Source organism: Myotis lucifugus, unplaced genomic scaffold (assembly GCF_000147115.1).
Source record: "Myotis lucifugus unplaced genomic scaffold, Myoluc2.0 scaffold_663, whole genome shotgun sequence".
In the NCBI taxonomy this organism is placed as follows: domain Eukaryota; kingdom Metazoa; phylum Chordata; class Mammalia; order Chiroptera; family Vespertilionidae; genus Myotis; species Myotis lucifugus.
In genome coordinates this window covers 132,316-143,421 of record NW_005871711.1, presented here as the reverse complement: position 1 = coordinate 143,421, position 11,106 = coordinate 132,316, and the positions used below count along the sequence as shown (strand labels likewise).

Here is an 11,106-nt window from a genome sequence, read left to right as displayed (position 1 = left end):
GTTGTAGGGTCTGGAGCGCTGAGGTGCCCTGGTCAGGAGGAGGGAGGCTGCGATGCCTTGGCTCCAGGTGCTGTCGCGTTTACATCGGTTAGAGACTGGGAGCGGAGAGGCTACCCTGAGTTACTTCGGGGGTAGCCAGGAGGCTGGAGCGCAGAGGCGCTGGGGTACCAGAGAAGGGCCCTTGGTCCCGGGTGCACTGTGGAAGGCTACCGGATGCGTTTCTGGCAGAGACATTCCCAGCTAACTGCTAGAAGTGGGGTGAAGGGGGTGCAAGCAGCTGGGTGCCAGTGGAGGCTCTGCTCTTGGCATATTCTAAACACTGAGGGGAGCTGTTTAAATGGCCAGGAGTGGCCTGGAGGCAGATGAGACCATTAGGTCAGGCTTGTGGTCTCTCTCTTCTCCCCTTCCCTCCCTCCCCCACTCATTTCCCTCTCTCCACACAGGTGATGAGTTTCACTCAGTGCTTTAAAGCACCCCACCCCCCAGCCAGTTTCCTGGGGTGAATGTTGCAGTCTTTACAAAGCAGTTGTTTTCTTAAACCATCCTCTGTGCTCCCTTTTCTGAGATAAGTATGAAAGTATTAAAACATTTATATGTCTTTTCCCCTTATATCACATTTCCCAGCTTCCTCCAGCACACACTAGGAGGTAGCAACTGGTTAACAGATTATAAAAAATATTTCAGGAGAAGAGCGAGGATTTAACATCCTCTTTCAGGCTGACAGCCCCTAAATTTCATTAGCACGCCACGGAGCCTCTCTATTGCTTTTGGAATGATGCTACCAATAAGAACGGTTAGTCAGGTGAGAGTCCCCACATGAAATCTTTGCTCACTAACCTGTGACACCAGCTGGTTACTCGAGGTGCTGCACAGGGTTCCGTGGCGGTGGAGGTGGGGAGGCAGAAGCTGAGCAGCGCACAGGGAATGTGTACATAGTGGACAGGCTGGCTGTGCAGAGCAGAGCCTCCGGTCAGGGCTAATCTGCTCCTTCAAATTCATATGAAGAGATACATTCAAGCTTGAATCCATTTTTCTTGTTAGCATGCATTTTTGTCCATGGCCTTCCCAAATATTCAGGGAGTGGCCACTTGCAGAACTCCTGTTTTAATTGAGTTTTTAAAGTGCCTTTCTGAGTATTCACCTGATTTAAAAATGTCAGTGGTAGGCATATTATGGTTCAGTTAAAATGAGAGAGATTAATTTTGCAAGGGGAATTAAAGTCTGATTAAAATATACCTGGCAATATTGGGTGTTTTCAAGGACTCCCAGAAAATACCTATATCTAGTATATTTTTTTGTCTAACACTTGACATATAGAGTGATGGCCAGATAATATGAACAATGGCTGTGAATGCTTAAACTACTTGCTGTAAGATTACTACGTTTTTATTAACAGCATTAGTCATTGTGGTCTAATTTTGCAATTGTCACACAACTCCCATGTGGGACTTGATATAATACCTCCATATAGACATGACTGATTATGCCGGCTTCTCTGATATTTCTGGAAAAAAATTATTCATAAAATTTAAAGAACTGTAGCTTTATGAATTCCTACTTGATGGTTAAATAGGGGGCGTGTTCCAGCTAATCGCAGGCTGTGTATTGATTGTGAGTGATTCAAGCTTTTGAATGCTGCCAGGAAGGTTTTCATTTTATGAAACCTCAAAAGCGCCTTGTCCTGAAGCCATTAGACACCTCTTTCCACTTACAGTGCAATAGAAGACCATACTCTTTCCTCTGCACGAAATGGTTATGACCATATAATTTGGTTGTTGTTATGGTCCTTTAGAGCTCTGCCTCCCTGTTTCATCCTGTTACTGTTCTCTGGCACGGGGTGCCCTGGGCACAGGCACCTCTTTCCTGGGGAGCAGCAGCAACAAGAAAAGCAGAGCTCTCTACTTCTGTTCCTATTCGGAATCACTGGAAATCTTTTGTGTCCTCTTAGTGGTATTTCCTTTCAAGTTGCATTGATTAAGGAAATGTTTACAATTACTTGTGTTGTTTCCATAACACTCCACATTTATAAAATGTCTAAAAATAAATGCTTTGACATGTTTAGATACACTAATTTCCACTTAACTTGATCAATATCTATTGAGGAGTTCAAAATCTTGAGTTGGTAGTTGTAACTTCTTATTTTTTAAAATCACTTTTAAAATGCTTGCCGTGAGCAGAGTACTGTCCTGCAGGCTGGTGAGGTAACATTTCCTGAATGCAGTTTCCAACTTGATCCTCAAAGCAACTTTTTGAAGTAGCTCCAATTGTTAATCCCATGTGAGGAATGAGAATAGAGGACTAAAGAGACTAAGCATCTTGATCAAGCTTGTCTTCATAAGTGGTGGACATGAGACTTAGTCCTCGTCTATGACATTTAAGATAAAATAAGTTAGAAAATAAATTTATTTAAGTCTGATGCCATACCATCTAAGTTTTATGAAACCACAGTTTAACACCTTTAAGAACGTAAAATAATTGCAAATAGTAGTAGCATTTGTATGTACAGCTTTGCCTTGAATGTAAAATGGATTAATAATTTGTTTTAAATCTTCAACAAATAAAAATAACTCTCAGGTTTTTAAAGTTAACATTTCTCTTTTTATAGCAATGATATAAAAAGAACAAGGCAGGTCTTGGTAAGTGCATAGAAACACGTTTTTTATAAATTTTTTTGCATCATTTGCTCTTGGTAACTCAGACTTTTTAGGTTTGTTGAATGAGTAAAATTTGTACTCAGATCTATTTTAGAATTTTCCCATGTTTCCAGCAGGTGGCACCCTTCTGCTGAATCCAGTGGGTAAAAATATTTCCTAAAATGTTCGTCCTTTCGTCTCCAAAAAGCCAAGCCAAACCAAACCAAAACAAAACCAGACATAAAACAAAAATAAATTAATAGACAAATAAAGAAAAACCACAACCCGGCAATATGACTAAAAAGCATTTAGTCATATTTTTATAAGCAACTATTTATGCTGCAAAACAGTGTTAATTATGCATTTTTCTTTAAATAACTAGTTCTAATAGAAAACCAGTCTCTTACAATTGAACATGTAGCAGCTCTTGATGATGTAATTCATAGATAAAATTGTAACTAAATATATAATGTATAAAATGCTTTTGTAAACTATGTATTGTACTTTTGACCTTTAGGTAATATTAACCTAAAATGTTTCCATATAGAAATTAGGATTAAGTATTTGTACTTTAATTTTGGTTTAGCAAGTCTGACTAAAATTTCAAATGTATACTGAATGCAAACTTACAAAAAATATATTCTTCCATGTTTCCTTGATTAATATATAAATATGGTATCGTTTATATTACAAACTGTTGTTTTCAACACACAGAACCTCAAAAATAGCTTTTAGAGATCATGCTGAAAAACTTCATTTAACAGAAGATTTATTACTTCTAAGCATTCAACATTATATATATATATATATATATAAAATCTAACTTTGGGAGAGTTCTATCTGAATAGGTTATAAAAGATAATATAGATTGTATGTAGGTGATATGTAGAAGTCTATGAATTAAGAGATATGCATTCTCTAAAATCCCTTAATTTAATTATTATGTATGTGTGTGTACATATATGTGACATATACATTCATATATATGACATTTAATCCACTACGTTTAGAACATACCACATAACATCCCTAGTTTATACGTTTCTAATCTCCATCTGTTAATTTCAACGAGCAAATTACACACTTAAGAAAGACTAAATTATATAAAGACAAGTTAAAGAAAATTGTATCATTAAATATTAATGCTGAATTATCTTATGAAGTGCATTACATTGGAAACAGAACCCTGAAACCAAATTTCTCCCAGTCTGAGAAAAAATAAACCAATTTCAAAAATTTGGTTTCTTGAATCATTTATAGTTACATAATGTTTTAAGCCTTAGTACTTACAGGCAAATTGTTAATTACTTACAGTGTACTGTGTAGCATACACAGCACTAGAATGTTGTAAGTAGGATTCTGAACTTTTGTGCCATCAACCAGAAATTATTGTTCACTACTGTCTATGGGTTCTGCACTGGAACCACAGATTCAAGCTTATACCTCAGATCCACCAGTCAGCATTGTGTTTTCTTGGGCAGGATACCTCATTTTCTATACTTCATATGTGAATGGAAGTGACTGTAGATCCTTTACATGCTTGTAAGGATGAAAAAAAATACTGTGGAAAAGCTTTTGAATAATGCCTTTGTCATATCAAGTGCTCTCATTACATGCGTAGTCTAGGAATAGGGAGAGAGAAAGCTTAGAGGATCATTGAGCCACCTACAGATGCTGTATTATTTTAACATTTTATAGAAGCATTGCATTGTTCAATATACATGTTTGTATGTATATAAATATTATATTAACAATATATATCTTTTGGTTTGGACATCAGACATGATTTGGCAGACATGCAGGCTTTAGAGTAGTCTGTTACAGCCCTACTTCCAAATTCAATGGAAACTCACTTCTTTACTGCCCTGTGCTATAAGGCGCTAGGCTGAGAATAAACATTGGCTAATTTACACTAGCAGGTGAATTAGTTGCTACACATGTTGAATATTGTTTTCAGTGTAATGCATTTCATAAGATAATTAGCTTGGAGAAAGATGATGTTTGCACAAGAGAGGTGTAATTTATAGAATTATCTCAGGAGGTCAGAGTGGAATTTATAGAATTTATAGAATTATCTCAGTGTGGCAGAGAATATACAGAGCAAAGGAGCCCTCAGGACCCCAGGGTGGCTGTGCCTACTCTCATTGGAGGTGGAAATGAGTTATCTACTGTTGGGCTCAGCATAATTCAAGAGGCTATTTTCACATAACCATTCCCTTTGTCTACAGCTACTCCTAGTCGATATTTAGATACACACATCATTTTTTTTAATTTTTAAAATTTAATGTTATTGTTGACACTATTACAGATGTCTCCCACCCCTTTGCCCACTTCCACCCAGCCCTCACCCACCCTTCCCTCTGGCCATCTCCACACTGTTGTCTGTGCCTATGGGTTATGCATATATGTTCGTGGCTAATCTCTTCACCTTCTGTCATTCAGTTCCCCCCAAACCCCTTTTCTCTGACAGCTGTTGGTCTGTTCCATCTATCCATGTCGTCTCCAGTTCTATTTTGTTCATCACTTAATTTGTTCATTAGATTCCACATATATGATTACATGGTGTTTTTTTTTTCTCTGACTGGCTTATTTCACGTAGCATAATATTCTTCAGGTCCATCTGTTCTGTTGAGAAAGGTAAGATTTCCTGCCGCATAATATTCCATTGTGAAAATGTATCACAGTTTTTTATCCACTCATTTATTTTTTTATTTTTATTTTTTAAATATATTTTATTGACTTTTCACAGAGAGGAAGAGAGAGGGATAGAGAGTTAGAAACATCAATGAGAGAGAAACATTGATCAGCTGCCTCCTGCACATCCCCTACGGAAATGTGGCCGCAACCAAGGTACATGCCCTTGACTGGAATCGAACCCGGGACCCTTGAGTCCGCAGGCTGACGCTCTATCCACTGAGCCAAACCGGTCAGGGCAATCCACTCATTTATTGATAAGCACTTGGGCCATTTCCAGATGTAGGCTATTGTAAATAGCACTGCTAAGAACATAGGAGTGCATATATTTTTTTCTGGTTGGTGTTTCAGGATTCTTAGAATATATGTCAAGAAGTGAGATTGCTTGGTCAAAAGGCAGTTCCATTTTTTGAGGAAACTATGTTGGAAGCCAATTCTAGCATGTCATAATTTCCAGAGTTTCATCAAAAGGTTGATGGAATTTGGGGACTCAACAGGGTTGAGTCACATATGTTGTCACCTGTTGGGAATGGCTGAGGGCATTTCCCCAAACCTGAAGAGGGATGATTGTTGGCTGCCAGACAGCTCAGGGCATCTTAATCTACATCTTATTGCCTCCTACTGGCCAAACACCTGAACAGCCATAGGCTAATTCCCCCATTCTGACAATGCTTGTGTATACCCTTTGAAGTGTATATCTCTGCCTCGCCTCAGGACAAGTTGTGTTAATAAAAAGCATGGGGTCCTGAGAGGAGGAGACCTTAGACCTTAGAACTTAGAATTTTAGATCTTAGTTTCCTTTAAACTAGGATCCTCTGACCCCCAAATGCCTTTTTAAATTATGCTTCGTCTCTGGACTCCTATTTAATCTACGCACAGCCTTCTCCAGATTCGTGAACCCTTCTAGATGCTGGAACAAGAACCCCGGCAAAACACCATACTGTTTTCCACAGTGGCTGCACCAATCTGCATTCCCATCAACAGTGCACTAAGGTTCCCTTTTCTCCACATCCTCACCAGTACTTGTTGTTTGTTGGTTTATTGGTAGCCATTCTAACACGTGTGAGGTCGTATCTTATTTTTGTTTTAATTTGCCTCTCTCTGATGATTAGTGACATTGAACATTTTTTTCAGATGTCTATTGGCCATCCATATGTCCTCTTTGGAGAAGTATCTATTCAGCCCCTTTGCCCATTTTTAATTGGATTTTTTTATCTTCCTAGTATTGAGTTGTCTATATTTTGGAAATTAACCTCTCATCAGATCTGTCATAGGCAAATATGTTCTCTCAAACAGTGGATTCCCTAAGTTTTGTTGATTGTTTCTCTTGCTTTGCAGATGCTTTTTGGTTTGATGTAGTCCCCTTTGTTAATTTTTCTTTTGTTTCCCTTGCCCTACAAGATATATAGGTGAAAATAGTGCTCTAAGAGATGTCTGAGATTTTGCTGCCTATGTTTTCTTCTAGGATTTTCATGGTTTCAAGAATTACATTTGGCCCTGGCCAGTTTGGCTAGGTGGATGGAGCGTCAGCCTGGGGACTGAAGGGTCCCAGGTTTGATTCTGGTCAAGGGCACATGCCTGGACCCCCAATAGGGGGCGTGCAGCCAGTCAGTGATTCTCTTTCATCATTGATGTTTCTTTCTCACTCTCTCCCCCTTCCTCTCTGAAATCAATAAAAATATTTAAAAAAGAATTACATTTGCCTTTTATGCATTCTGAGTTTCTTGTATATGATGTTAGTTGATAATCTAGTTTCATTTTTTTGCATGTATCTGTCCAATTTTCCCAACACCATTTATTGAAGATACTGTCTTTACCCCATTATATATTTTGCCTCCTTGGTTAAATATTAATTGGCCACATAGGGGTGGGTTTATTTCTGGGCTCTCTATTCTGTTCCATTGTATACTTGTTTTTTGTGTCAATGTCAAACTATTTTATTTTTATTTCTATTCATCACCTGAGGATATGTTTTATTGATTTCAGCGAGAGAGAGAGAGAGAGAGAGAGAGAGAGAGAGAACATTATCGATCAGTTGCCTCCCATAAGCTTCCTCACGGAGGACTAAACCCTCAGCTGAGGTAAGTGCCCTGACTGAGAATCAAACTCACAACCTTTTGGTGTATGGAAGATGCTCCAACCAACTGAACCACCTGGCCAGGGCTTAATAGATATTTTAATAGGAATTACGTTGAATCTGTAGATTGCTTTGGGTTTTATGAACATTTTAATGATGTTAACTTTCTCTCCAAGATCATGTTATATACTTTCACTTATTTGTATCTTCCTCAGTTTCTTTCTTTAGTATCATAACTTTCTGAAGACAGGTCTTTTACCTCCTTGGTTAATTTTTTTTTATCTATGTACCATATATATATATATATATTTTTTTTTTCAATGATAAGTGGGATAGTTTTCTTAGTTTCTCATTCTGATAGGTCATTATTAGTGTATAAACATGCCACCAATTTCTGAATATTAATTTTATATTCTGCTACTTTGCCAGATGCATTAATTAGACCTAGTATTTTTTGGTGGATTCTTTAGGGTTTTCTATGTACAATAATATCATGTCATCTGTGATTAATGACAATTTCACTTCTTTTTTTTTCCAATTTGGATGCCTCTTATTTCTTCTTCTCTGATCACTGTGGCTAGGATTTCCAGTACTATGTTGAATAAGAGTGGTGAAAGCAGACATCCCTATCTTGTTCATGATCTTAAGGGAAATGCTTTTACTTTTTGCTTATTGAGCATGATGTTTTTACTCTTGAATACAAGTTTGTCATATATGCTGAGGTATGATATCTCTATTTCCACTTCGCTAAGAGTTTTTATCAAAAATGGGTGTTGGATTTTGCCAAATGTTTTTTCTGCATTTAGTGATATGATCATGTGATTTTTATCTTTCATTTTATTATGTGATGTATCACATTTATTGATATGTAAATATTGTACAGACCTTGCATTCCCAGATTAAATTCCATTTGATCATGGTGTGTGATCTTTTTAATGTATTGCTTGATTCCATTTGCTAAATTTTTTTGAGGATTTTACCATCTATGTTCACCAGGGATATTGGCCTATATTTTTCTTTCTTTGTAATGTCTTTAATTGTTTTTGGAATTAGGATAATGCTGGCCTTGTTAGCATTCTCTTGGAAGCATTCTCTCTTCTTGAGTTTCTTGAAATACTTTGAGGAGGATAGGTGTTAGTTCTTTTTTGACTGTTTGGCACAATTTGCCTGTGAAGCCATCTGCTCTAGGACTTTTGTTTGCTGGGAGGTTTTTTTTTTTCTTCCTGCTTCAGTTCCATTAGTTGTAATCAGTCTATTCAGTTTTTCTAATTCTTCCTGATTGAATTTTGGGTGATTCTATGTTTCTAGTAACTTGTCCATTTTGCCCAGGTTGTCCAATTTGTTGGCATATAGTTGTTCATAGTATTTTCTTACAATCCTTTGTATTTCTGTGATATCAGTTGTTACTTCTCTTCTTTCATTTTTGATTTTACTTATTTGGGTCCTCTATTTTCTTGGTGTGTCTGATTAACAGTACATTGATCTTTTTTATCTTTTCAAAGAACTTGCTATTGGTTTCATTGATCTTTTTATTAATTAATTTATATTAGTCTCTATGTCCTTTATTTTCACTCTCATTTTTATTATTTCCTTCTTTGTTCTTACTCTGGGCTTTGTTTGTTGTTCTGTTCTAGTTCTTTTAAATATAGGGTTAGATTGTTTATTTGAAATTTGTCTTGCTTCTTGAGTTAGGCCTGAAATGTTATGAACTTCCCTCTCAGGATTGCTTTTGCTATGTCCCATACATTTCGGGTTGTTGTGTGTTCATTTTCCTTTATTTCCAGGTAATGTTTTATTTCTTCCTTCATTGCATTGGTTACCCTTTCATTGTTTTATAATATGTTATTTAGCCTCCATGTGTTTGAAATCAACAAAAATATTTTTTAAAAAGCAAATGAAACTCAAAAACATTCAAAAGAGAGGAAAGAAGAGGGAAAGAGAAATAAAAACATCAATGATGGGAGAGAATCATTGATCAGCTTCCTGTTTTGCTACTTCTCTTTAAGTTTGAGATTTTTCAAAATAAAAAGAGAAAGAAAAGTTCAAAAATCAGATAAAGCTGATTTATATTTTTAGGAGTAGTTTCATTATATGGGTGATAGATATAGGAGTTTTCTTTATAATTATTTTTTAAACCATATCTGCGCGTATCTATATATATATATATATATATATATATATATATATATATATATATATTATGTAGTTTTCTGTATGTATATTTTATAAAAGAAAAAAGGTTAAAATGTGATTATGTATATAAAAATACTTTAAAAAACTGCTACATACTTGTTAAACATTATTGTTAAAAAATAACCTTTTTGCTTTATAAAGCAACCAAACATTAAACAAGGAGGCTTTTGTTTTATGGGTTATTTACTTGAGATAATTTATCAAAAGGTACATACTAAGGACCAGTTTTTGAGGCTAGCAATAATGTCATCTGATTTTTTCCATGAGATAGTTCTTACAAAAGTATCAATTCTGAATCTTGTTTACTCTGATATTTGGTAGAATATTCTTCTAAATAATTCAATTGAACAGCATTATGATACCACAATGCTCATTTTGGCAGATATGCTCTCATATGATACTTAAAAATATTGTAAGAAAACTTTGCATAAGGTTTAAATGCCATACACTATTTATATTGTCCATGTATAAACATTGTCATTTTCTATAGTTTATTTCAAAATCTTTATTAGGACTTCACAGTATATTTTTTGTAAAACCCTTAAAGTCAAAAGTTGTTCAGAATTTCCTGTTTTCACATTGACTTTTAATATTTTAAAAGTTTTAAAAATGTTTTTATTGATTTGAGAGAGAGAGAGAGAGAGAGAGAGAGAGAGAGAGAGAGAGAAATGTTGGTGTAAGAGAAACATCAATCATCTGCCTCTTATATGCTCCTTACTGGGGATCGAGCCAGCAACCCAGGCATGTGCCCTGACCAGGAATCGAACCAGCAACCTCCTGGTGCATGGGATGATGCTCAACCACCTGAGCCACACTGACCAGACTAATATTTAATCTATTTGATTGTCATCTTCTCCTGAGTATCTATATCAATATCAAAATCTAAATTATCACTCTCTTCTTCATTTCTTCTGCACTGTCTTCTACAGTTGGAATGTGGATTATTTTCAATGTTTTCTGTCTCTTCTGATTATTTATTGGAGTAACAATATCTTCTGTCTTTCCACATTTTGTGAAAACTTCAAGTTCACAGATACATGGTCTACACATTATGTGATAAGAATCTTTCACTAACTTTGGTAAACATTTAGCTCAATTTTTAGGCTTCAACAATGGTTTGCATTTGCTGTATTTTACACACCATTCAAATATTGCTTTACAGTACTAATATATTCCAGCATAAAGTTTTGTATTAATTTTCTTGGTCTGAACACTCTTATCAAACTTGCCATTTTTTAATCTAAACATATTTTGATGCCTCTGAATCATGGGATAGGCCACGTTTCCTCTCTGAGAGCTCATTGCCAAAATCAAAATCACAGGAAGATGCAAGAAGCCAGAAACTATCTTAATGAGCAGATGCCTCTGTCACTGATCCAGAAGGAACTTATCTAGCTTTCTGGATCATGTTTTCTTATCCATTCAGCTACCCTATGTCTTTTGATTTGGGCAGTTAGTCTACTTACAGTTTAGGTTATTATTGATAGATATTTATTGCCATTTTTATAT

General features: G+C 35.9%; 1 pseudogene; it reads right to left on the bottom strand.

The window, feature by feature from the left end:
• Positions 1-10,427: 10,427 nt before the first annotated feature.
• LOC102430383 lies at positions 10,428-10,899 on the bottom strand (annotated as a pseudogene).
• Positions 10,900-11,106: the final 207 nt, after the last annotated feature.